General features: G+C 47.8%; 1 protein-coding gene across 1 annotated transcript in view; it reads left to right on the top strand.

The window, feature by feature from the left end:
• Positions 1–27133, top strand: part of LOC139056302 (zinc finger protein castor homolog 1-like) — a 599701-nt gene that overhangs the window by 65168 nt on the left and 507400 nt on the right. Inside the window, exon 2 of the mRNA XM_070534445.1 lies at positions 2550–2708. The gene's annotated coding sequence lies outside the window, so the exon portion shown is untranslated. The remainder of the gene's footprint in view (positions 1–2549; positions 2709–27133) is intronic.

Raw genomic sequence — 27133 nt, 5'->3', positions numbered from 1 at the left:
ATTTAAAACGCCGTACGGAAGCGCCGCGAACTAGTTAAGCCTGCTGGCGCGGCGCCTAACTATGTGGACACAAGATGTACACGGATACTTCGCAGAAGCTCTCGCGAACACCCCTTGTTTAATTAGTGTGGACGACGTTTGCTGGCTGCCTCTCTCTCATATATTGTTGGATCATCTTTCGCCGCTGTAGATGCGCAAGAGCAGCGAAGCGGGATAGCTGCTTCATATCGTAGGCGAGAGAGCACAAAGCCACGGGACAAAACATGAGGACGAACGACAAAGCGCGCTTGCCCTGACTTTGAAAACATCTAAATAGGACGAATATATGTAGCATAAGCGTACTAAGTTTAGCCATACTATCAACTACGAACGCAACCTTCTTTTGTAACATGAATTGTATCTTGGAGCATCGTTGAATGCTGGAAGCCCGAAGCACGACATATTAATTTCTGAAAAGGGATGGCAAGAGACTCCTTCCAGTTGTCACCTAGGTACGTAATGCGCAATCATTTGTGTAGTGTTAACTCAACTTCGCTTGGGAGACTTATTTTGATACAGCTTTCGATTTTGCTATCAAAATTGCTTCCAGCCTTGTCTCTAACCTTAGTTCCAAACTGGTCTCTTCCTTCGCGTCTCTTACCGCATTCGACTGATCTTGTTTTACAGAGATCAGTGGCAGTTTTAAACAGCGAGACGGTCGTCAACGCAGGCTGCAAGAAACGTAAGGCCGCAATGGTAGACTTCGCTCCTCCAACTCATTCAGGACATTCCTAAGCATCGAAAAAAACTTATGATTGCGCTCTTTTGCGAATAGTGTTGAGAAATCGCGCCTCATTTAAATAAGATTCCACGTTTTGCCGCACTACAGTACAAGAAGTGCCATAACTCTACGGCAGCTTTCATGTGCACCTATATATCGCTTCTCGGCCTTTTGGCTAAGATCAAAGTGATGTAATGTGCACATGTGTGTAATGTGCACAGATCAAAGTAATGTGCACCTATAGCGTGAAGCATGTGCACCTTTCAAAGTGGAGACTTTTACCTCACTCACTTCATCTCTCGTAAGAACAGCTCCGGTTCAGGCACTAACTTCCGCACTTATTATTATTTTTCAAAAGTATGGTATTACGCGCATCACATACACGTAATAATAGTGTTAGGTATTTTACTTGCACGAACAAAATAGGTAAACGTCTGCGATTCTCATCGAGTTTTTAGTAGTTATTGGCTACGGGCTATTTCGTCGCCGACAGTTGATGTCCCCGAGTGCCGTCTATCGCTTATATCTTCCGTTTTTCTTTATTTGCCTGGGTCGAACGCGGCGTAATGCTGAAATGAAAGTAAATGAAAGCATGGAGGCCTGATAGACCAATTTGTGATTGCGGGCTATGGCTTATGAGACCTACAAACAAACAAAAAGAAAGAGGGTCACACGACAGTCTTCATGCCTTCAAGTCCATCATGACCCACCGGTCGTCCGTAACCCGCTTCTCCCACTACCTGCAATGATGCTAGGCTTAAATTCTCGTTCACAAACCCGGAATAGTTTTGTTCCATTAGGAATAAGGGCACTTTCGGAAAGGATGTTAACTGCATGTGACAGCTACTCTCGCGTAAGGGTGTCGCCACTACAGCATTGCTTTTACACGTAGGTGTGACCTGAGCCAGAGCGCACTAGCTCAGGTCGACCTCTCTGTATTTCCTGTCAATAAATTCGATCTTATCTTACGTGAATGTGAAACGGCACGGTGTAAAGCTTTTCACCATAGCCGTGACATAATCTAACGTGCATTGAGGTCTCAGGAACTCAGCAAGTTAATTGTAATTTCAGGTTAGCGCACAATCAAAGCCGCTGTTTCCTGGCTACGTAGCAGCCGAAGCTAAACGCCGAGCCGGAAGAAGCCGGAAGGATTAAGTCAGTCGGCCCTGGAGTCCCGCGCGAGGCTCTCTGCAGTCCGGCGGGTGGCGTTTTTGCGTGAAGCCGTCGCACGGGGCCGAGCGTGAGGCTCATTAAAAGAACGTTCGTGTGAGGGCCGTCCCTTGTCCGGGCTTCTTCCATCGTCCTGTCTTCCCTCTTCCTTCATTCGCGCCAGTCTGCGGCCACGCTGTTTGCGTTTGCGCGGGGCCCTCCCCACCTGAGTTGTTTATAGGGGACACCCGCTTCGCAGTAATTAGATATCACTGTCTTTGGAGCCTCCTGATCCGCGTTGTCCGCGATGGATGCTTCCTTTTCGTGCACGCCCGCGACGCCTAATGCTCCATCACGCGCGTCTCCACGCATCCTTATCGTCTTCTTCTTCTTTCTGCCTGCCTCTTCTCGTGCAATATTTTCTTTACCTGCATCCGCTTTCTCGCAGCTTGCGCCTCGCTTTATTTTGTCGTCGCACATGCGCGTGCGTGTGTGTGTGTGTGTGTGTGTGTGTGAAGGAAACGGTTCTCTCCGTTCGTACCCGTCGGCTGGCGTTAATTGTTTTCTTTCCCTGCCTCTCTCTTATTACTATCATTATTAACTCTTGTTATTGATTTTTTTTTTTTTGCTCTTCGCGCAGATGATGCGGGACGGCGCATTTGCGAGATTGTACCTGTCGTTGGCGGCAACACCGATCCGGCTGGATTAGCTTTCGCGTCGAGCGGCAAGCCGGTCTCACTCGGCGGCTGGCCACGACAGGGGCCACGGGGGAGTTACCTTAATCGTCTCGCCAAACGAGGTGGGTCCACTTTATCTCTCGAGGGGATATCGTACTACTTCGAGCGCGGGGCGCGTCCAACGGCTCTTTTTTTTTTCTTTTCTTCTTTTTCTTCTTCAATACTCACAGAAAGAGGTCACTCAGTTTTTGTTCCCGCGTGTGTGGTTAATGAATTACTCTGTGTCGACCTTTCTTTCGTTCGTTTTGTATCATCGTTCGTCGCGACACGCCTTTTCAAAACGCTTTCGCGCAACGCCGCCAAACGTTATACGCCCTGTTCTTCTGACAATTTTTGCGAAACCATAGCAGCTCGCTAAATAACCAATATAGCAGCTAGCTCACGGGTTACATGGCTCGCTGGCCTCACGAGCTTCCTCCCGATGAACTACGCAAGCACACTGGTGGAGTGCTCACAAGATTAGTCTCTATATTCTCTGCGGCCTGGCCATGGGTTGTCATGATGAAACATTTGACCCGTGCAGTCGAAAAGTGCTTAGTACTGTATTAGCAATAGCATCAATTATGTGAACCGCATTCGTTTTCCCCAGTAGTGCTCTGTTTCTAAGGCACGGAATTCCTGTCAGCGTCACCTGATATTTTCCTTTAATATTTTAAGGCCTTACATTCCGAAACATCACAGTGGGTTATTAGGGAACCTGTAGTGAAACGCTCCATATTAACCTTAACCTTAACCTAGGCTTAACCTAGCCCTAACCTAACATAGCCTTAACCTTCAATTTCCTTAACTTGTACATAAATCTAGGAAAGTGAATGTCTTTGCATTTTGCTCCCATAAAAGAGTGAGCTCCGTTAAAAATTTCGGAACGAGGAAGCTGCGAGAAAAGTTAGCTTTCTTTAATTATGTTTTGTGTTTGACCTGTCACTTGTTTGTACCAAGTAATTAGTTATAATTAGAATACAATTAAATACAATATAATTAATTGAATGCAGTTCTTCGCCGATGCCGTTAACAGTAAGCTTTTAAGTTCGATTCTACGTTTTCTGAAGTGTGTATATGCCATATTTTAACTGTGGGGCAAAAGGTATGCGAATGCAAATGTACGTGAATATATCTTGTTATTTGTTTGATATGTTATTGTGTTATATTTATTACAGTGGACGTATCATCTTTCATTATTCACGAGAAAAGTAACAGTTGGCATCTTGCGTACGGACATTTCCTACTCACACATTCTATAAAAAATAGGGGCGACCTTTTATTTTTATGCACTGCCCCGAACTCTTGTTTGCAACATTGTCAACCATTTCTCTCATCTCTGTATTGTCACTTTTGTAACGAAACTACCTCTCATATAGCAGATGCACGATATACTGCAGCTCAAGTAAAGTGTAACTTTCTGACTTGCACAAACCACATGAAAACGTTAGGTAACGGCACACTAATATAAAGAGCTCTTTTCTTATCTTCTTTTTTTTTCTTTTTTGTTTGCTACGAGCAGAGCTTCTGATATTGATCAACGTGTCGAATCAGGAGACGCAGTTGTGGTCGTGGCCGCCGCGTTCTCTGTTCTAAACTGTCGCATGTAGTCAACGGTAATTTCATTTCCGGTGTTCGAACTTCCGTACGAAATTTGTTTGTTTCCCAGAAGCGACTAATTGAAGCAAATAACGACGTAGAACAGTGTTCCTCAGTTTTTTTTTGTTCCTTTTCTTTACTGACATTGATTGGGCCATGCGCTCGAGGGAGGGTTCATAGCCGACGCTTAACTCCTACTCTTGCAGCCTTCACGAAAAAGGATCTGACAGGCTGTCAGCTCTTAGAGGTCGCTTTACTGCCTTTAATGAGCGCATTGAAACGACTCTCAATTGGTCTCACTTTGCACGATTCCCGTCTCGAGTGCGTCATTCTCGGATAATTAGAGGGACCGCACACAGTTGGAACGTGGACGGAACTCCAGGCGTGCTTCTGTTATGGCATATCGTCAGAGGATCCACTGCTAGGCCATTGTAGTACGCCGTTATTGCTGGGGCAGCTCCGTTCCTAGCTCGGTTTTCGTTTTTTTTTTCCCTCCGCACATAGCAACATAGATAGTCACGGCGGCTGGAATGGTTGCGAATGATAGCCCAGTCGCAATAAGAGAGAGACTCGGAGGCCGCGAAAGCATATTTATGGGCTCCCATCCATCTACGTGTTGTCTTTTCCGGTCTTTTCCGTGGCGTTCATTCGATGCGAGCCTAATTTTACCCGCGTTAAGGAAAACGGCTACGTTTACGTATAACCGGGGGCGCCCGTGGTGAGTTTACGTTAAGGCGATGCACCTTGCCTCCGGTGCAGTGGTCGGAGATCGATCGACTGCGCGAAATCAAAGAATACGTCGATGAGAAGAAGTGTCCTGGCGTAGCTGAGTGCAATAAGTGGCGCACAGATCAGAGTTACAGAGAAAAAGAAAGAGAGAAGAAGGGAGATCAATCGGACAAACGTCAGACCGGCTATGGTCATGAAAATCGCAACACTAGGTGGTCAGCTTGAAGAAAACAAGAAAATAGATCATGTGTTGGGTGATATACCGTGTCTCCACTTCTTGTACGGCATATGTTAAGCACGATAGTGTATATAATGTCCAGAGTAACATAACTCCGTGCGTGGGCTGTTTTTATAGCCTTCTAATCGAAGGAACCAATTCAGAAATAAAGTGGCGTAAGTATACCGTAAAGCTGCGTTTATTTAACGAACACCTTATTTTTTGCTCTATCACGGGCTCTGTAGTACCTTATTTCGTTCAAACTCGTATTCCACTATAACATCGCGATGCCCGCCTCCGTAACATCTGCGAAACACATCCGCGATAAAAGCATGGAAAGGAGCCACAAGTTTTAATCTATTTATCTGCTTCACATTCTAGTTAGTGAGCGTCTACGCTGAGAATCATGCGCTGTGATTGTTATGAATGCGCCGATGACGGCGACTTGATTAATCAACTCGAGCTACTCCGCGTCCCTTTTGTCCACTGATTAGCGTATGGGTCGCAGAACATGGAGCTAACTTCCCACTACAGCAGCCAAACTATTTCTTTTTTTTTTTTGTTCTGATCAGGTGCCCAATTCTGAAAGCACTTTATCCCACTATTTCTTTCTATACGCTTGTTATGAAGGCGTCGGCTATACTTGTACAAGAGACACGCAAATGTGACGAAAGTAAAGTTTATCGTTTGTTTGTTGTCGTTTCTATGCCTGTCCCCGTCTCTTAGCGCTCTTGAGTTTTCTAGTATGACAGACCAACTGATCTGAATCAATGCCGTTGGACACTAACGCTTAGCATTACTAGGTTCATGTTACCTCCTCCTTTCTGAAGAGTAGGCAGGCTTTGTGCCCCTCCCTATGGCAGTTGCCAGCCTACTCCTCGCTTTACCTTTTCTGTCAGGCGTATATACGTCTTCAAAATAAGTAGTAGTAGTGGTAGTAGTAGCAGTAGTAGTAGTAGTAGTAGTAGTAGTAGTAGTAGTAGTAGTAGTAGTAGTAGTAGTAGTAGTAGTAGTAGTAGTAGTAGTAGTAGTAATAGTAGTAGTAGTAGTAGTAGTAGTAGTAGTAGTAGTAGTAGTAGTAGCAGCAATAATAATAATAATAATAATAATAATAATAATAATAATAATAATAATAATAATAATAATAATAATAATAATAATAATAACGAATTTCTCATGGAACTGCTGTCACATGCATTGAAACCCAAAAATAACTGGAACACCAATGCATTTCGTTGGACACATTGAAAATTAATATCTCGAAACTGGTGCTGCCCAGAGAATTCGTTCCAAGTGGACACGCCTCGTGATGTTAGCGCATATAATTCGTAGATGGAAGCATGTGATATATATTAATTAACTGAAACGTTAATTAGCGTAATTACCTTAATTATTCACTTCAACATTTTCATTTCTTTTAGAAGTAATGGCCGCCCCATCTAGTAATTAGATCAAGGGTTATAACTGTATTGTCTGCCACAGGCAATTTCTAACAAAATTGGTGCAGCTGAAAAAAAAAAAGCACTGTATAATGCTAATCCTCTCTTCGATATCAGAAACTGACGACCGCCTATTTTTAGGAAGGACTGCAGCGTAGTATTCGGTACCCGTATACCAGGGATTGGTCGGCACTCACAGAGTGCTCCGAACACTTGAACGTCTCATATGAACAGGCACAAACCAGGCGTCGTCGGCAAGCATGGTATTAGCCAAGGCAGTAGCCGTCCAACGACATACAGCTGTTGTTCATTAAAAAGCTTTGTCAACGGTCAGCGCGAATTAATTCCGGTGTTAACCTATCGACCTTTATATGTTGTCCTGACGACAGTTGATCAAAATGTGCTGCGTACTGCCAAGACAAGATCGTAAAATAAATTGCTTCGAGACAGTCGCCATTTTACGCCACAGCCCCTCGCAGTTTCACAAATGCGCCATGCGGAAGCAAAACCGTAATATCCAAAACGCTGAGTGTGCATCTTCCTCTTTTTAATATAAAGGACAACAAAGAAACTAAACACAGGAAGGCTTAAAATAACTCTTTTTTTTTTCGTGAACCAAGTTGCCGCAGCTGCCGCAAAACTGCACATCGAAATCATGGCGAATGTTTATAGTAGTATACACACCATGCCATCATTTCTCGGCCCGCGCGGGGTGGCATACGTAACCAATCTGCAGCAAGTATTACTGACCCAGCGAACTGTGCCAGATGAAGGTGTTTTTTTGTGGCGTTCGGTCGTAAAGAACGCCTCCCAGATCTTAATCTCGCTGTGCCAATTTCGGTCCAAATGAAAAAGGCCGCAAACGTAGAGTGCGTGTGTCCGCTCCGGCGAGGTTAGGCCATCGCGGCGATCGCTCCGGTCATTTGTTTTATCTCGCATTGAAACCTGCACACGAACGCCGCCGTGCTGTCTATAGCTCACGTTTTCGTGAGCGCGCCTTACTATGTGGGTCCTTAATGATACTTTTGCTGGGGAAATTGCAGGAAAGTGTGCAAGCTGCTGCGGCTCACGATGGATCTCGCCCGAGTGGCCCAGTAACTAATACGTTCACATACTGAGCACGAGGTCGCGGGCTCGATCTCCGGCCGCGGGGGCTGCGTTTTTGATCGGGTCGAGTACGTGCACCAAGCTTTGGGCGCACGCTAAAAGCAATGCGGTCTTCAAGATTACCGAGGAGAGAGAGAGCGAGAATGAAGAGGAAAGGCAGGGAGGTTAACCAGATATGAGTCTCCGGTTTGCTACCCTACACTGGGGATGGGGGATAGGGGTGAGAAAGATGACAGAGAGGAAAACGCAAAAAAAAGAAAACGAACGCGCACGCCTAGAACGAACGAACGAACGAACGAACGAACGCCTAGAGGAGCCCTCCTCTAGGCCTATCGTGTAACTACGTTGCTCTTGTACGCGAAAATCAATCAATCAATCAATCAATCAATCAATCAATCAATCAATCAATCCGTTCCACGACAGGACGGCTGATAATGTACCTGCTAAAGCAGGATATGCAAGACACGTCTGGTAAGCGAGCTCTTCGTTGATGTGCACTTTGCAGTGTTCGTCGCCGTCGTCTTGGCCGGATATCTCATGCACAGGACAACAGTCGCATGATGAATCGGCTTATATATATATACCGACCCGTGCTGCCTCTACGGATGTGCCGGTTATTGGCTATATGTTCTCTGCGGTATTGTGCAACGACGAGACAAACGCTACTTAAAGATTCTCACTTTTCAGCAAACATACGCACGTAATGAATTTATCAAAGCGAAGCTTTCTATGCCTTCTTCGCCAGTGTTACGCGGGTCTGCTCGGTTGGTTTCTCAGCGAGTAAAGTAGTCTGATCCCTGAAGCAGCGCAACAGTGGACTGGGCCAATCTCGGAGTCTGCGTAACCTACACTCGCGTGGATCGCGGGGGAGGAAGGGGAGAGAAAGAGACGGGGGTGAAGGGGGAGGGGGAGTTTTGTTGTGTTGTCGACCAGGCACGTAATTTTTATGCTACTAAACGCTGCGCAGAAGATTATATAGTTTTATTGCATTTAACCGACTGCTTCACAAAAGCCTCGTTTCACTTACACTCCAACATGTGCGTTGTACCTGCATGTCTTTTTTCTTTTTTTTTAGCGAAACTTTCTTTGCTTGTCTCCTTTCCTGTCTTTCTTGGTCTCCTAGGTTTCGCGTAGGTCGTCTAGTAAATCACGGAGTTGATTTATCAAAACTGAGCGATTTCTGTAACCGCCAGTCTGTAATAAAAGGTGGTGACGGTGAGGCACTCTTAGCGCCAATGCATGCACTTGTTGCTTCGTCGCAAGGGTTTGATGTGGTTTGTAACACGAATGAGCCAATCCTGGAGGCAGCGCAATGCTGACAAACCTGATAATGTTATCGCATTACAGTCGCCCAGAAGTATCATGTGGGCCTAGCTTCTTCGCCTCTTCCTCCAGGTTTGGCGTCAGTGTCCCGCGCAATATAGACGTAGCGAGGGGCTTTCCTCACAGCTCTCTAATAGAGAGGGGAAGCACAAGGAAACACTTACAGTACAAAGGGCGTTTATGAAGGACAAAGGTCATCTCGCAGGATAGGTTCAGAGGGTGGAGGGGGGTTGTAAGCAAGAGGTGTAAACGACTACGTCATTTGGAAGAAGAGTAAGGTTACCTGCATCACATGTCTCCTTACATAGCCTATAATGGAATCGATTCAAGCTTCGCTTAACGTTGATTCCAACAAGTGCGTTGGATCTGCCGTACTTTTTTTTTTACTTGCTTGAGCCAAAGCGTGAAGATGGAACAAGCTAACCCAACCCGCTTCTTTCTTAGCTCATAACTACGCTGCTCACGCACTAAGCTGGACTAATTGGACACTATATTATGATAGTCAAACGCTGAACAAAGTTCAACATGGAATAACACAGCACTTACAAATCAGCTTTAAAAATCATGGCATACTGATTTTCGTTTGTGCTATCAACGCTTGTTAGCACTGATAGATGTCACTGTACACGGTGAATCTGGCACCGCATTTCGAAGGCACTCGTAGGTCCGTTACGAACGCCACCGTCTCGCCAGTCTGTCTACTGCGTACTCATGCAACGCTCCTGCTCTTCGCCGCCAGCGTCCGGTTCCTTCTTCCTCGAGCACGCCACTCATCACGGCCCGTTGCTCGAGCTTCCCATTTCGGGCGTCCTTCCCGTTTTATTTCTTTTTTTCTTTCCTTTCTCTCTTCCCGCGCACCACCGCGCCAAGGATCCCGATGCCCTCCCCGGGTCGCCCTTGGTGCACCTGTTGCCTCCGGCAGGCTTAAGACGGCGTCCGCGATATCCACGTCGCGGGCCGCCCTCTGTGCGCGCCGAGGGCCCGCAAGAGCAGGGTGCTCGTAACAATGGGCGCGCGGCCTTATAGAGCAGTAATGGAAAATAATAGCCGCAGCTCCCAAATACGGGCCGCCTCGACCCCCCTTCTCCATCGCCTGGCCGCGCAAGAACTGCGTGCCACGATCTGCAAAGGAGGGGGAACTCAGCCTAGGGGATGTCTGTAGGAGGGAACACGGAGACTTTCCTCATACAACGTCTCGGGCTATGGAACCAGAAAAGAAAAAGAGTAAGAAAAAGTAAAGAAAAAGGAAGACGAAATAGGAGAAGAGGAAGACGACGACGAAGAGAGCAGAAAAGCAGGGTTTCTTTATGGCGCACTCCTGACGCGCAGGAGCATTATTCGGAGCCCAGTTTTTTTATGCGTCGTCTATAAGACGCCGCGTGTGGGGCGACCGTGTGCAGGAGCGGTGTGTTACGTCGGAGCCCTTCATGAGGTCGAAGAGGGAGGTGGGGAGGGGGGTTGAAGATGCTAGGGCTGTTCGAAGGGAGTTGCGTGTGGAAGTGCGCGGCGAAGCGACCTTCCGCCCGGCAGCACGAAAGTGGAGATTTTTATTCCCTAACCTTGAACGGCTGCAAGGACACCGCGGTGCCGGCGGGTGCAGTGGGTGTCTGGGCTTCGGGGGTGCAGCCCCGCGTATGTGGGCCAGCGGTTCGCCTCTTCCCCTTTCGTCTTTCTCGCAAGCCTTTGCCGATCCTTTCACTCGTCACTCAAGCATCTCCGCGGTGGTCGTTTTTTTTTCCCCGTCCGACGCCCAGCGTGAACGTCCGCGTTGCAGTATATAGTGCGCCGTTTTATGGCGGATATCTTCGGCAGTACCTTTCACAGGACGTCGTCCTTGTCTCTTTATGATAGGCCCGATCTCGAGTGGGTAGCGTGTGCATTGCTAATGCTTCTTCCTTTCCTTTTTCCTGCCTGTTACTTGCGATGACAACATAGGGCGAAGCAAGAAAAGTTTGGTTTTGTCGAATTGCCGCAGTTGTTTACATTTCCTCAAGAAGGAGCTTTGTCAAAATCCTTGTTGCGCAGGCAAATTTAATGGAAGAAATGTGATGATGTGGGATAGTTAGTACAACTTACGATGAACGATTAGAACTGCGCAGCACAGGAGAGAGGAGTGATCCCGTAGAATCCTTCCCGGTTGTGCAATTTCGTCCTCTCGCCCTGAAATTTGCTGTCCCTTTGGACGAATGTGAATCAGGGTGATCCCAAAAGTGCTTAGTTGTAACTCACCGGTAACATTTGTCAAAATCGAGATTTTGATGACGATTAAAGGCGATATGGTATAAGAAAAGAAACTATTGCTTTGTTGCAAGGAACAATATAGTTAGTCTCCTCAGACTCGGTTAACATTTAGGGGCCTTCTGAAGTGACGGCGCTTGCATATCGTGGTGTCAATCTCACCTAAAAGCGATAGAAATTAGGTAATCAAGCACTGATCTAAAGCGACCTACCTGTGAGTGTCTCCCAAACTATGGACGATAGGCTTTCGCGGGACGTTCCTATATACTCGTGCTATACAAACAAAGTGGAGCTGCATTCACGTTGCCCACATGCATGCAGCTTCGGGGGCTTCACGGCTTTCACAGCTTTCGGGATTTGTGTTTTCCGCCGCCCTAACTAAGCGAGTCATTCTTCATCTTCACCGCCATCCGCGTTGACCGAGTGGAAACGTTCGACACGCGAAGCACCGAGTAAAGCAGCCAACGCGAAGACAGCGGGCATCGCTCACTCAAACGCCGCGACCCGGGCGGGCTCGGAAACAGTTGCCGATTCCCGAAGGGCGTCGAAAGATGACGGCGCAACAATGTTGACGCGCAGCCGGAGGTGCGGGGCGCCTTTCCGTTGACGAAGAGAAAGTCGCGCAGATGTGTACGCTCTCTCTGTTCTTCTGCTGCGTGTGCAGCTTCGAAGAAGCCCGCCAGACGCGACTGATAATAGAAACAGAAACGCAGATCAAGGCAGGGCGTTCCTTTGTTTTGTTGCGGAGTGCGCGCATTGTCCTCGTATGCACTGTCAGACGGCCCACCGGCAACGCTCCGCTGTCGTCCGGCGCGTGCAATGCCTAGGCAGTGTCCGCGGTGGCGGCTCCTTTTGTTTTAGGCGTTCGAGGTGCGCGCGAGAGTGTACGTGTGTGTGTGAGTGCGCGCGCTGTTCACGTGCCGCCTGTTGCCGCAGATGTGCCTGCTGTGCGGAAAACATCTTTGTCTCTCGTCAGGTGCCTCTCGCGCAGCAATTGTTTCCGTAACGAGAACGAGCAAAAAGACAAATAAGAAATAAAGAGGTAACGGTAGGTGAGACCGGCGCCGCGTGACGTCTTCAGCTTTCGAGTACGGCATGTTGCCGCCTCGGCTGCGCGCAGCCGCTGCGCACGTCCTGTGAGATGAGACAAGTGCGTCCTGTCGTCGTCATCGAAAGTTCGCGCATCATTCGGCAATATTAAAGAGCAAACCTGCCAAGCACGCTGTGTGCTGGTCGAGGTCGACGAACCCCTCAAAGAATAATTATTATTGTATAGAGAGAAGCCCCGGTGCATTGTTTCCCATGCAACAGATATCCCGTGTGGAAGCCGACGTGTCATTAAATGTTCTTAACTTTTGGTCGGCGCTTCTCTTGGCCTCTTTTGTCAGCATGCGTCTTCCCTTCCAGACGCGCTGCCGTCAAGCTTTGGGTTTCATCATCGAGCGGATGGTTGTGGAACCACCAAAGTTACTAGTGTGCGAATAACATGACATTGAACCGGCTATAACGCAGCAAAAGATACTGAAGCTGCCGCCTCTGGATGAAATGATATAGCTACAGTTTTTACAACGCTGCATTGCTCAGTGAGACAGCTGATACAGATGATACAGCATGTATCATTCAATCAATAGGAAGTTCTAGCTCGCTGAGCGCGTATCACCGTTTTTGAATTACCATGACACTGAGGCGTAACTGGAAACATCATTTTTATCAGCGAAGTATTATGACGCTGTAGTCCGCGAAGGTGTATTGCTTATTGCAATGATTGAAGCGCCATACTATGCCGTAGTTGCTTGTTAATGCGAAATGTTCGATATCAACAAAGTCTTCGTAGATATATTTGTGACGTTTTCAAACCTAGAACAGTCCGAAAGAGTAAAAAAAAAAAAGACGTTTCTAATGTGCACATCATAGTTGAACAGTCTGCTGCATAGTGTCGCCGCCAGCAATAACTCCTCCTGGTGCGTACACTTCAGATTACACAAAGTTGGTTAGGCGAGTGTATGTGGTACGTCTGGCTAAAATTGTCTAATATTGATGCAGTCACATGCATATTCAATAGTCCGTCTGTGCATCTAATTATTACAAGATCTTAAAATCCCTTCCTCTTCTATTTTTCCACTTAATGGGTGCAGCCATATACATGGAGGGATGGATGCAAAACTTTAATGAAGGTCCTGAGGCACGCGACTCAGCGCGCTGCGGGCCGCTCCCACGTTGGGACAGTCAGGCCATGACCGACCGCCGCATCGTGGGCACTGCAATAAGATCGCTAGCCTAGACCATATGCTCTGGCGTTGCCCCTCGTTACGAGGCACAGAACAAATCAATTAGGACAAGTGGCTCTCCGTTATCAAGAGCCCCGATGCCGGCACGCAACTATGGGCTGTGCAGCCATGTATAGCCGTCGAAATAAACATAACTCTCAGACTCGCTCAAAATATTTTTTTAGCCTAGGAATTCCTTAAAGTGTCGATCCCAAAAGAATTGGAGTAACACTCGATTCACTCTTACTGTCTGATATTCACCCTCCCCCCCCCCCCCCCCTTCGGCTCACCTCGACTCACTCATACTCACACTCACCCTAACACACTTTACGGCTTAAAGAGGCCCAGTCTTGCACATACACGGGCGCCTCGTTTATAATCGGGTACTTGGATAGCTTGGAGTTGGAGTGCGTAACTCGACTCATGAGTGAGTTTGCTGGATTACGGGCGTCATATTTAAAAGCACTTTTTCTTGCGATTTAGTAATACATTTTGGTAACTCCAATCGAAAAACCGCGACTCCTTCTTTTTTTTTGTACTAACGCCCTGCGCTAAATAGATTGAATGCGTGCAGATTCACGAGCTCAATTACGATTCTCGCGTCATGGCCCGCTATACCTGGTTGAAGACAGCGTCTCCTAGACGGAAGCGGCGTGAGCCGGCGAGCCCAGCAGGCAGGTCCCCTCGCGTCATTTGGCACTCATCCTGCGATAATGATCGGTAATGAAGAAGATCGAGTGACCCGAGGCGCTGATAGCCTCGGGAAGATCGCGCCGTAGAATCTTGTTTGTGCTGGAGAGGCCAGCATCAGCAGCAGCAGCAGCAGCAGTGCTTGAGAGCCCGGGGAGAGAAACGCAGTGTTTGATGAGGACGCGCGCGTGTCCATCTATTTGTGTCGTTTTGCGAAGCGGGCCGCGCGAACACACAAAACCGCCTTTCCATCCCGCGGAGGAGGGGCACTACACGATTTCTGATCGCCGTCGGCTGATTAACGGCGGCTTTAACGCTAATTTGCGCCATCGCGCGGCAGGCCTCGAGACGATTCAACTCGCGTTCATCTAAGACGCGCGACCGAGCCTTCCTCGGGGAGCATTCCGTCTGCGGTTGTGTACGATCCACGGCGTTCGACGTGCGAAGGCATGCACGCCAAGGTTACTTAAAGAGACCGCTTGCCGGCAATAGTACAAATACACATCTCCGCCAGTGCACAGGAAGTCTTTCTTTATTACTTAGTTCTTCGGGCGCTTATATGGAGGCAGTCCCATGGCCATATGGTTTTGGTGTTACTTAGCTCAATATCTGATCCCTTCTGTGTACGTGCTTAGTATTTTATTTTCTTTTTGGTCTAGTGTTATAAGGGTAAGGTAGATAAAATAGGGTCCAGATGAAGAGATTTCAATCAGCACGCATCAGGCTGCTTCGTTTCCCCAACGAAAGAAATGAAATTGCGCCCGATAAACAACCGCAACAATAACAAAAACAGCAACAACAAAGGATACATTAAGACACGCCAACATGGGCCCACTTATGCACACACATCGACAGAAACCTTTGATATTCGATATATCGTTGCAACTCCTTTAATGCAACAGAACTAGAACAATCCCGTCCGAGAGATGGTCTCTGGCAAAAACCTACATTCCAGAACGGCGGAACGGGGACTCCCGTGACCAGCCTGTCCATTTAAGATGCACACATGAGGCCGGATTTGGAAAGCTTTTACTTTCGGCCATCTGCTATCACTATTAATATGTCCAGCCTCGTGATTGGCTGACACCTTTTCTTACGAAGAATTCTAGCGCAAGAACTTGTTGGCGAATCCGGGCCTTGAACAATTCCCCGGACAGGGCCATTGTTTAACGAAGGAGTTCGGATATAGTTTTGGGGCCTTCGGGAGACTATACGGCCAGCACCCAACTATAGTTCAATATTCGTCCACAACTCCAGACTCGGAACATGCGCTGAGCACGTCCCGGCTGCCAAGGAGCCGTTTCACAGATGTTATACCGCCTTCTCGCGGGGTGCCTTGGTTGGGCTCGCGCAAAAAGGGTGGTGCTTGAGCGCGGGAGCTTCGCGTGTCGTCCTTGAGCGACGACTCTGGCAAATTGATGGAAAATCGATGAAGAGCCGAACGTCAACCGGTGGGAAGTCTGTCGCAGTTGCCCACGCCGGCTCCTTTTTCCCGTCCTGCCGGAGGAAAAGCGCGCGTGCGCGCCGGGCGTATTTTTCTTCGCCTCCCGGCGCCGCTCTCTTTTATGCGAACTCACTCCCTTGCTCCTGCCGTCGCTTCCTCGCGCGGCGTGTGCGCGCCAAGGTGATTAATGTTGGCGTTGACAAATGTGAAGACGTTGTGTTGGCGCCGAGGCACGGGGTCCTGTCACTGTCGCTGTCGCACCGCTATGCGTGCACGCGCTTGCAAGCAGGCAGGCGCTGTTCTTCTTCTCCAGAAGGGGCGACGCTCTCTCCCCGTCTCTCTCCCCTTTCCTCTCGCTCTCTGGTCCTCGGCGTCGCGCTTTGCCGCCTTCTCTTCGCGAGCACACCCTCCCCTCTTCGTCTACACCTTCGGCTATGCGAAGGCCGCGCACTCTGTCTCACATAAAAGCGTGCACTGTTGCGTAATCTACGGCTGGTGTCGGCCAATCGGGACAGCGATCTGAAACACGAACGCGCCGCGTACCTTTGCGCCGTTACGCACGCACACGAGTAGCCACCGCATCGGCTGCTCCCGAAAGCAGCATGCAGACGGTATCAAGAAACAAAAAAGACTCATGCGAGTTGTCGCGCTGGTATAGCATAAGACGCTGCTGTACTTGTGCGAAGGCGATGTTGCAGTCTGTATACGTCACATCAACTCGTCCAGCGATGGATTTCGGTTGAACAGCGTAAGGCCACAGTGCTACTTCGAACCTGGAAAGGAGAAACACATTCACTGAGCACACTGATGTCAACATCTCTCTACCACGCTGTGCGCGTAAAATCTAAACGAACACCTTCAGAACGGGAATTGACAAAAGAGACCGGAATAGGTGTGATTACTTGTAACAGATATTCTGTAAATTTCCAGAAACGTTGCTCACATCAACCTTTCGAATAGTTAGTAGTATTCCTTTTGACGTTTTTACCATGACAGCTGGCCAGAGAAACATTCGTGGGCTCGACTTTTTTCTGCGCGTTCGTGGCTGTACACCAAAGCGCGTCGCGTATCTTTCAAGCTGCTGCACCGTTTTCCTGACGCAAAGGAACAGCGGCGACGCGTCCTGTCCTGTCCTCTCCTGTTTGACTTTTCCCGCTTTGAGCCATTTTATACCCTCGATCAATCCTGGTTTTCGCCTCCTGAATGCGTCTCTTTGGCTCGGAGGCGGAGGAGGGGGTGGGGAAGGGGAGGACGGCCGTGAAAGCGTTGAGGGAAAGTGATTGAAATCTTGAGCGCTTCCTCCGGACTTTTCTCTTCCGTGTGTATTCGCTTCGAGAAAACGACGGGAAAGTCACGTTGCATATGTTAGCATATGAGAAGACGTACGGCTCGTTTTATACTCCGTGAAAGCGAAGGAAGTTCCTAGCAGCTTTTGCGCGCGAAACAATTTGGAAGGCAGAATAAAGCGCCTCGTTGAATAAACATCGTAGTTCGACTTTTCTGCTTTCGCTTCTAAGCTGCAGTAAATTGCGAGCTTCATTTGTATATGCTGGTGCCCTTGAGAAAACGCTGTCATCTATTGACGAGCGTCGACTGACTGCATTGGTCTTTCGCTGTCGAACTCGAAGCGTAAAGCACGATGCGGCCGTAAGGCGTTTGATTTTATTTCTTCCCTATATTCCGTGGGCAACGGGGCAGACTAGAGGAGAACTTAAAAAAGAAAGCAGCAAGAAAGTACGTAGACTTATGTTCAGCTGTTCATCCTCCGCTGCAATTATGTTAGGGGTTGCGTGGCTATTGTGTGGTGTGTCAGTGAAGTTATGCAGTGAAAAAGCCTTTCTTCATTATTTTCTGCCGCAAATAGGACGAACAACACAGGAATGACAGGACTGCACACTGACTAGCGACTGAAGTTGTGTTGATTGGAACAAGGCATTTTTAAGGGCAACAAAGTTTTGATTTACCCCGCACATGTTCATAACGTCATCACTGTCATCTATCTGGCAAAGACAATTCAACACCAGAGTAACAGAAAACCGAGTAAATTACAGTGAACTTAGCAACCGGAGAGATTTCCCCTTTTTGGTGTAGAAACAATGAACAAACAGCCAATTCGCCCAACTTACTCTTCTTCAAAAGCTTTCTGGTGGTCATGAAGTGTTTGTGCGGGCGTATACATAGACGCACATGTGGTTGTTGTACTTGGCGATGGGAGAGGTTATTAGAGAGCTAACGCGCATTGTTCACTGCAGAAGTACCACACACTGTACGAGTCTTAGCGTAACTGCGAAGGCAGAGGACGCCAAGGAACGTATACGAAGTTGAATCGAAACGAATTCGAGCGAGTTGTATTACCTGTCACCGAGAGAGGCACCGATGTTTAGGCTAAAAGGAAGAAGTCGGACATAATATTTCTTAGTCCCAACGAAACTGTGGCCCCAGACCAGGCCTCACTGGTGGGCTTAGACTCTCCTTGTGCAGCACGTTTGTTTCTATGTAGCACCATACGTGGCCGCCACGTTACCTTAACATTCGGGGGTGAGGTTGGGGGGGGGGGGGGATCTACTTGTTGTACCTCCCGGGATGCTTGCAAGATGGTAGCGCTGACAATGAGGTCCCTTTTGAAGGAGTGACGCGGCATTGCGCGGATATAAAGAACCATAGTGTTTGAAGGGTTGGTCACGCACTATCTTCAGATTGGGGAGGATGGGCTCATCGTATGTATTGGGTACCGTGTGGTGGAACTAATATGTTCGCGTGCAAGTGAAGCTTCTTCTTTGGAGTGGGTGTGGAATGGTGAAGAGAGAAGAGAATTGCACCGTCAACCGACACTTCTCGCGACCGCGCCAACCAGTGAAAAGAGAAATGTTCTTCTGTGACATCTAATCAAAATACTGCCGAGTACAGAAAGCAAACGTTAGCGTGCACTGCAGTTACCGCATCCTGTTCAAAGAACCGATGTTTTATGAGCTCTTAAGCCATATAATTAAAAAAAAAACGACCAACGTCATTGCGTGCAGCCGGTCTAGTCGGTTTAGGGTGGTTAGAGTGAACAGTTCTAAGGGCGGGATTTAAGGTATTATGACGACATGAGTACTATAATACAGTGCTTAATCGATTATAGTAATCGAATTCTGCTCAAGGCTGCGCCAAAGCTCAGAAGGCTACACGTTTTTTTTACGTGGAGGGTCACGGGCATCCGCATGATCTCGTTGAACGTGTCTTGCATGCGGTGATCAACAATGAGCAGGGCTTCGCACGAATACCTGGGGCAGCTTTAACAAGATTACGGCTCCTGTCCGTTTTCTTCTGTAATTCTTCCTAGGTCTTTCTCGTTGCTGCCTCATAATTTAGTCAGACTAAGATGTAGCTTTCATGAATTCATCATATTTTATGTCATTTCTTTATTTTTCACTGAAAACCAAAACAAGAGTGGTAGAAAGAGGGTTGGCTTGATACCGCCGTAATTCGCAACATTTGAAATGACAGCTCGCAAGACACATGTTGTTGAAGCCACCACCAAAAAATGCAAGCTCTTTCTTTTTTGGGAGTCTAGAAGAAACGTGCATTTCATGTTAGCAATCCTGCAGTTCCCTTTTTTTGTGGGCAGAGTCGGAACTTGGAATGAATGCTTCCATACGCGATACCGGTTCGAATCGGGCTCTCAAACGCGACGAGTTATCGAAGGCCCCGGTCTCAGGATTCTCGACTTTTCTTACGTCAATGTGTTTTAGGTGCTAAACTATATTAACGCCCCAACGGTAGAAAAAGGCGAGGACTAAGAAAGAGAGAGAGAGAGAGAGAAAATGAAATGCGTCCAAACCCTTTCATAGAGACACTATAAATTTGGGGCCTCTATCCCCATGCACGCTGAGAAAAAAAAAATGCAGTCCTATCGTTCAATGCGCCGGGTTTGAATGCGACAGCATAAGAAAATGAAGCAAAAGGCTGATCTAGAGCTATAAAAAATACGAAGAGGTAAAGCTTCGAGTCATGATTGAAGGAAAAAGAAGGAAAAGAAAGTGAATGAGAAGGTGCAAAAAAAATTTAAAAAAGAAGCTCACCGAGAAGGCGACGGTATTGCGGGGCCCCCGAAAGCTACATCATGAACGTGGACTCCCTCTCCCAGCGAGGCAGAGACGCCGCACAAGAAGATGAAGAAGGAGAAGAAGGAAAAAAATCCCCGAGGTCCTCCCTTCGTGAACAAGTGAAAGTGTACAGGATCGGAGAAAATGCGAGTGAGGCTGGAAGAAAAGGGAAGCGTGGTGATGGAAGAAGACCTGAAAGAAAGAAAAAGAGCTAAATGAAGCCGCGAGGAGTTAAGACCGGGGGCTTTGGTTTTGCTCCGGAGTGCGTGTCTGTGCGTGCGTGCACACGCATGCGCGCGGAGCTCCCGTCCGCCCCGTCATCGTGAGCTCTTGCGCCGCGCAGACTTTCCTTGGGACTCACGACGGGCAGGTCCCCCCCTCCCACCCTCAGTCGATGTATGCACAGAGATATATATTTTTTCACCCGCCAAAAAAATATTGAGAGGGGTAGGGAGACTGGGACGCCGAGAGACGACCCAAGCAGTCACGAAATAAATTCCTGGGCTCTATAAAGTCCGGAAGAATAAGAAAAGGAAGAAGAAAAAAGAAGCTTGGAGAGCTGGAGCCACGAGGGGTAAAAGAAAAAAAAGAAGTGTCGGTGAATCTCTAAAGGCGGGCACGAAAAAGGGTGGAAGTTAAGAAGGAGTGAAAAACGTACGCGTGGAAAGCGAAGCAATTCGTTGCTGCTGCGTAACAGAAAAAGAAAAGTTAAAGAAGACGAAACTGCTACAGAGAGGGAATAGAAAGAGATACATCGCACAGAATATATATAAAAAAAAGAACGCTGATTTTCTTCTGATGCCTTTTCACCCTTTTTTCTTACGGCTCGGTTTTCTTTTTTATCTCCTTTTCGTGTTGCCAATATTTTACTGAACCATTCTTTATAATCTCTCTCTCTCTCTCGCCGTTTCTGCCAGCGGGCGTCTTTCTTATGCATATAAATAGCGCCCTCCTATCCGACGCGGTGTGTAGGATCGCCAAGACGCGAGGAGTGACGCTGCAGGTTCCCCGGCTTGGGAAAAACGGGGTTGACGCGCACAAACTCCACGTATCTCCTCCGCGCAAGCACGCACGTGCGCCGGTGATACGCGAGGCAGAGGAGGACAGCGGGGTGCGTGCTCTGCTGTGCTGTGCGTGCGTTTTCTGGAGGCCCACCGAAATCTTGGCCCGCATCGGAGAAAGATGGCCGAGAAGAAAAGGCCCGAGTGGGGGAGACACGGCCCGAGCTCTCTCGGAAAAGCGCTCCGACGCCGACGGGAAAAGTGATCGGTCGCTTGCATCTTTCCTTTCTTTTTTTTTAACATTTTCTGCCTCTGTCAACTGTTACTTTTTGTTATGCCCGAGTGGTGCCTGTTGCGTGGCATACTTGAACGTGCCTAGCCTATATTCCACTTTATTTCATCCCTTTGTGGGTTCTTAGCATAGTGACGCCTAAACAAAAAACGAAAAAGAAATAAGAGCCGAGTGTGATGAAAAAAATAAACGCTTCTTAGGGCAAGAAAAAAAAAAGGAGAGAGAGCGAAAAAGAAAGAGACATTACGCGGAAGAAAAAAAGAAAGAGCGAAGTAATACGCATTGGAAAGTGGAAGAAAGAGGCCGTTTCTATGGGAATCTCTCGCGCTTCTTTCTTCCTTGTCGCTCCTAGGGGAAATGATTTGAGCGCGGAGTTATATAACCGCTTTGAAGAGGCGTCGCCGGTAAAGGAAAAGAAAAATGAAACGGATAAGAAGCTGAAGAACCCAGGGCTGTCTCAAAAAGTGCACCATGTTACGACGTCTGAAAGGATTGATAACCTTGAACTTGGCGCGGTAAGAAAAGGAAATGAGAAGCTTTTCGGAAGGATTCCTTTTTTCTCCCCGCTTCGCTGGGCTGCTGTGCGCAGGTCTGCTAAGAATAAACGCCGAGACGGAGAAACAGGAGAAAAGGGCTAAAACGGAGCGGCGCTTTGCGAATGTCTAATGTGGCACTCTACCTCAAAGCTTTATTTTCTTCATGGGGGCCGCTCCTTATGTAGTTCGAAGGGCGCCTGAATGAATCGGAAGAAGGGCGCTTCTATACCGAACAGAGACTGTCTCTGGCGGCAGTGACGGCGAACTTTTGAAAGTTTTATAGTGTTGCTGTAACGAGCTTGGACGGTATATGTGGAAGGCCGTGTCATAGTTTACGCCAGAACGCTGCGACGAGGTGCGCCTGTCACCACTGGCGTACGAGCGCATGGCAACAATTTGAATTAGGAAGGAACAGCGCCAACTAAGACGAACACAAGAGGGGAGAACGACACAGGACAAGGCTGTGTTCTGTTCCCATAGCGTGAAAGCCTTCAATTCGGGGTCACTTCAACGCGCAGCTGAAACCGGACGCATTTTGGCGCGATTCTGTGGCTCACCTCCCTGTCGAGGGCGCTGACACCAACCACCGTAGAGTCATCCCTGTTTAAAGAAACTGCATTGACGTCACCAACGAGAAACAACGAGAATCTCGGCGGCCATGCGCTCACCCGCGAAACCTGCCTGCATCCCGGAATAGGGGGCGCTCGCTCTGGCGGGGAATTCAAGATCCGTGGTGGAGATTCGCTCGTCGCGAAAGGGTTCCCTCGCGTCCAGTCTTTCCTTATTCTTTTGCTTGACCGTAGTTATGTGCAGATGTAGTCTGCCAGTGTCTTTTGTAGGCATTTACACACAGCGAGACCGAGGACTCGAGACCGTTCACCGAGTCGAAGATACTCGGACCGTGGCCACACCCGTGACTGGCTCCAAAAGCGATTCGTGCACTAGTGCGGTACTTAAAGTGCACGGGCTTAACAGACCGTTTATAGTGTCATTGTGTATGGTGTCCCTCCCACACGTACTCAGTACTTACTCTCTCCCTTTCTTCCTCTTTCTATTCCTCTTTCCCCCACCCCCAGTGTAGGGTAGCGAACCGGATGCTGTTCTGGTTGACCTTCCTGCCTTTCCTACCCTTGTTTTCTCTCTCTCTCCCTACACACAGCGAGTCGATTTCCTTGTGCGAATCCGGAGCTCCAAATACAGAGAGAGAGAGAGAGAGAGAGAGAGAGAGATTTGTATGCGCCGCAATGTTTGGTATATCGCCTACGGCAAAGGTTTGCCACCGAGTATGACATATTACGGAGCGCTGTGGGGGAATGTATAACGCGCATGTTCTCGTGGGTGGGCATGCTTTCTATCGGCGTGTTCAGTCATCGCTCTCACTTCTCTTCCCTATCGTTGCGGTCGATCTCTTCGTGCGTTCCACGAAAACGAATGATCTGCACTGCGAGGCACCGCGACCGCGAACATCACTCGCATTGCTGCAGCACTGTTCCGCGTAGCATAAGCGCAGATTCGCAGCGTTGGTTTGCAAATAGCATGCAGAACGACCTCTAGGATTCACAGCGGTGCGCCTATTTCAACCGTACGGCTGTCCTCCTAATGACACACAAAGCGCTGACAGAGGCTTTCTTTCCTTAGACCACGTGCGAACCTTCTTGTAAGATTGTGGGTCCTCCTTCATGCAACCGTGGGCAGATTGTGCACGTGAAACTGAATGATTTCACGGTTAAATTGCCATTTAGCATTCTCTTGGAATCTATTCACATACTCGTCTCGGATATAGTACACAAAAGCTTTAGCGCACATATTTCGAACTCTTCAGTCGCCTATTTTAACACGATGTATTCATATATATACGGCACCTACTAGACTTATTCGGAACTCTCTCTCGCAGACTTTCGTGGAGTCTTGTCGCACGAGGAAAGGTTTAACAGAGATTATAGGTCACTGTCGTGATCGTCATCTAAGAGATCGTATATCGCGCTGACGTCGGACTATCGCCAGACACCGCGTGACACTGGGCATCCGGTAGCGATGCCAGATGAAAAAAAAAAAGAATCTGCTAGACCATAGTGCTGAAAACGAACTTGCAAGACCTCTGTGACAATGAGTGCGTTCTAACGACTATTCTAAAGCTCATTGTTTCTTTGGATTTCGTTGTTTCTTTAGATTTCAAACCCTCGTAGCGCGGAGCGCGCTACGAGGGTTCGAAGACGAGAATCGTCACTACAGTGATGAACTAGCTAGCGTCAACCTCTCAAAAAATATTGCAAGACACTCGACAGAATGTTTAGAAGCTGTTTCTATTAAGTTTCTGTATTGCATATATACTGTATACACACCCTGTGAACTCATAGCACGCATGAGCTAATTTCGTGGACTAATGTATACGGGCTTTCAGCTAATAACCGAGTCGGAGCAGCCTCTGTCTTGGTTACCGAGTCCTGGAATTAGACCTTATGTCGACTTAATACATAGCCAAGAGGACTCCATACATACTTTACCGACTTCATATATGGCTAAAACAACGAAAAGGACAACTCCGTAAGAATCCAAAGAAGCCGAGAACAAGTCTTTTAAAACGCATGAGATACATAAATTCTTTTCTATTAAGGCCTTGCCGAGCATGGCTATAGATTACGACACTGCAAAATACTGAAAATCAGTTGGGAGGAAGCGCTGATATCACAATGTTGAACTCGAACCAGCTGCCCAATTTGTGAACTTGCATAGTTGCAATCACTCATGGTTTGATTGGCGAAAAAAAAAATCGCTTTGAAAAATTATGCCTACCTTATCCAGAGAGAGAGAGGCTAACCGGAAGATAGATATCCAGTTTGCTAACCTGCACCCTATTTTAAAAAGCCGGATGCCTCTTTAGTCTAGTTTGGCATAGAGGCTATGAACGAAGGAAATGAGTATGCGAGTATAGGTCGCACTCTATATAGGGAGCTGATTACAGAAAGAGATAACTTCAGTCTCTCGAGCAAAAGCGTACAAAGCCAGAATTATACGCTTTTGCTTTAGTTGATATAGCAGATTTTTTTTTTAGAGAAATACACTATGCTGCTTTGGTTATCGCGTTGATGACTGAAGGACGTACATTCCTGAAGTAGGCGTAGAACGACTGGCCTAAAGCCAATCAATCGCAATGATAAAGAAAATGAATCTCTGACGGTATATTAACGCGGCCATGTGATGCCAATGTAATACAGCATACAGAAAAAAAAATCAATTTTTGTTTCTCTCTGACGACTAACTTGCTTTAAATGTGCCTAAAGCTATTAGTTTTCTTACGAGCTGTGGTTATAGTGACGAATGTCTAAAGTGTTCCTATCGAGAAAACTGGGTGGACATGAAGCTAACAAACATGAAAATAAACGCAAGCATAAATAAGCTGTTGTATTTATCAGCTATAGGCAGTGGCTTGCGCGGTCGCGTCGGAATTTTGAACGGGGACTAATCCTCCGAGGGCTCTTTAAGCAAAGCAGGCTTGTTCGATGTCGCCATACCGGTCCCGTGCGCACCGTATCAGAACATGCGCTTTCATGTAACAAGGTCTGCAGCGTCCGCATAGTTCGACCAGATCGTAGATGAGGGCAGCAACTGCCGAACCTCGCTCGGTCGCATTTCTGATCAGCCGGGCACGGAGTTCGTTCATAAAATATCCGGCAAAAAAAAAAAAAAAAAAGAGGGGGGGGAGAGAATTAGCCTCGCCGCTATCTCAGCGTTTTCTATTTCTCTTTATTTTTCTTTCCAGTGTCTCATTCTGGCGAATTCTCTGAGCACCGAAGCATGATCTACCGTTCGGAGAAAAGGCACGCGCGCTGGCTCGCGCCGCACAGACGACGACGGCGTGCTTGAAATCCAGTGCCGACAAAGATGGCTGCGCCTTGCCATTTGTTTCACTCGGTCGACGGCGGAATCGAACGCACTGTCCCTGCACTGCCGTGCTCGCGCATGATGGCTATCTTAGCGCAGCTTCTGCGATACCGCATCGAAGGGGTTTCCTCTCCTTCATCTTTTGTTTCGTGCGCATTCTTCGTGCGCACACGTGAGCGGGGGGGCTTGCGCTGATGCCATCTCTTCCAACGCCCTGTCGTGCTCTCGGGAGATGCGCATAATTTCCGCCTCCGATCTCTTCCTGGTGCTAACACGGAGCGTCGATGGCATACAAAGCTTGTTGGCGATGGGTATCGGACTCTTTATCTTGTTTTTCTTGTTCCACCTGTGTAAAGTCTCGTTAAATGATTAATTTCTCTATAGTAGCCGTTGGGGTCGAGCCAGCTGCAGTGCTTTCTTGCGTGCGCTTGAAAGACATATATCAACAATTGCAACCCTGTCGATGGAGTTCTGCTGGAGGCGCTTGGCGCTGCTGAGAAAACTTGAATTGTTAGGTTTGCGTTGCGACCTCATTATTTCTGCGTGCGCATCTTTTGCTTCTATATTGTGGGGTATAGTGGACGGTTGGCGACCATTCTCGCATTTTTCTTTCAACTTTCGTAGACATTAGCGGAGGCACAGAGAGAAACGTTGTTTATTGCAGGCTGGAAATGTTTGCCTGGCCATACGCTTAGCATGCTACTACGCCAAATGAAAGGGGTTAATAGGTAAGTATAGAGTGTCAGGTCAGAGCCAGTGTACCTTCAAAAGGTTAAGAGCGTTTTAGCCACGTGCCAGCGCTGCGTGCTCCAAAACCCAAGTACATGGTGCAACTCAAAGGAGCTGCTACGTAAATTTGCAGCATGTTTTTGGGTAGCTTTTGAGGCCACAAAGCACGTACAGACGATGAAAAAATTATACAAGTCGTCGCACACATTGCGCACTGCAGAGTTTGCGGGAGGGAGCTTCGCGGAAATGAAGAAAGATTCATAGAATGCTCGAGTATCTTTCTGTGCTGCTAAGGTTGATTATTACTCTTGGAAATTATAGTTAAAATACTTCTACAAAGCATTCAGCATGCAGTTGCACTCTAAAAAGTGTCAATTGTGAATGCTCTTGCATTCTAACATTTAAATTGTGGAAAGGTGAGTCTCAGCTCTCAAGGCTATATCTACAAGTGCTCTGAGGGGAACTGGACCGCAATTCTTTAAAGGAGAGAATTGATTGTAAGCTTGTACGCGTAGTCCAGTGCTTCGGACAACCCATCGACAACTTTTATTAATTCTCTGCATTAAATAATCGTTGATCGCCACATAGTAATCGATCTCTCGCTCATGGAGCTTGATTATCTGACAACAGGAGCATAAATTAGTGTCACGAAATGTTTACCAAACACGGTTCGTAACTTCGAAAGTCGAGCGCGGCGAGAGAAATGGCCGTGCAAGGACGCTAAGCTACTCGAAACATTATCTCAATACGCGGAAACGTTGGGGCAATCAATAACGCGCCTCGAGACAACAGTGTCTCTAACCTTGCGCGAATTATCCTCGGCTCAATACCCATACGACCTTCTTAGTCTCAGATAAGAAACACGTGTTTTGCTGTGTAGCAAATCGTGCGCAGACACAGAGGGCCCGCTTCCTTGAATGTCAGCTC

Source organism: Dermacentor albipictus, chromosome 2, assembly GCF_038994185.2.
Source record: "Dermacentor albipictus isolate Rhodes 1998 colony chromosome 2, USDA_Dalb.pri_finalv2, whole genome shotgun sequence".
NCBI classification, from domain to species: domain Eukaryota; kingdom Metazoa; phylum Arthropoda; class Arachnida; order Ixodida; family Ixodidae; genus Dermacentor; species Dermacentor albipictus.
Note: the sequence above shows the minus strand (reverse complement) of the source record. Positions and strands in the feature narration are given on the sequence as shown.